We start from the raw sequence: 599 nt of genomic DNA, 5'->3' as shown, positions 1-599 counted from the left end.
ATTCTAAGGGTATATTTAGTACACTGAATCAGAATTATGACAGGAATTGTAATCTTTATTACTATTGTAGGGACTCAATTTGAATTGAGTGTTGGGTTTTCAGCCCAACAAGCCCAAACAATACATTTATAGAGAGTGGGCTGACAGGCTTAGGTGCTGGCCGTTGATCACCATGCCCAAACTTATCTTTAAAAATGGCTAAGTATTTTCTTACAAATGAGGGAATGCTCCTCGGCCTGTGGCCGAGGAGGCCTTTTTTTCTCCCTCCCCCCCTCTTGGCTTAACCTGCTCTTCTTTTATAGTTTTAATCTTCCTATCTTTTGCTTCCATCTGTTGATTGTCTATTCGCCTTTTTTCTGGTCGTCCATCCCATCAGAAGCTTTATCAATACTCAAGTGGCTCACTCTGACCAACGTTATCCTGCCAAGGGGTTACCTCTCCATTAATGCGGCCAGGGGGTTAGTTGAGTGCATTAAATGCGAGAGTGACAGCTCACCTTGGGGTTAGCCACTCCCCGGAATCAATCTTGTCAGGCCGAGAACAAGGTGTCCTCGGCGTGGATTCAAGAGAATAGGCTTCCCCCTTTCTCCTCAGAAATA

Source organism: Quercus suber, unplaced genomic scaffold (assembly GCF_002906115.3).
Source record: "Quercus suber isolate HL8 unplaced genomic scaffold, Cork oak 2.0 scaffold_688, whole genome shotgun sequence".
In the NCBI taxonomy this organism is placed as follows: Eukaryota; Viridiplantae; Streptophyta; class Magnoliopsida; order Fagales; family Fagaceae; genus Quercus; species Quercus suber.
This window is presented reverse-complemented; position numbering follows the sequence as displayed.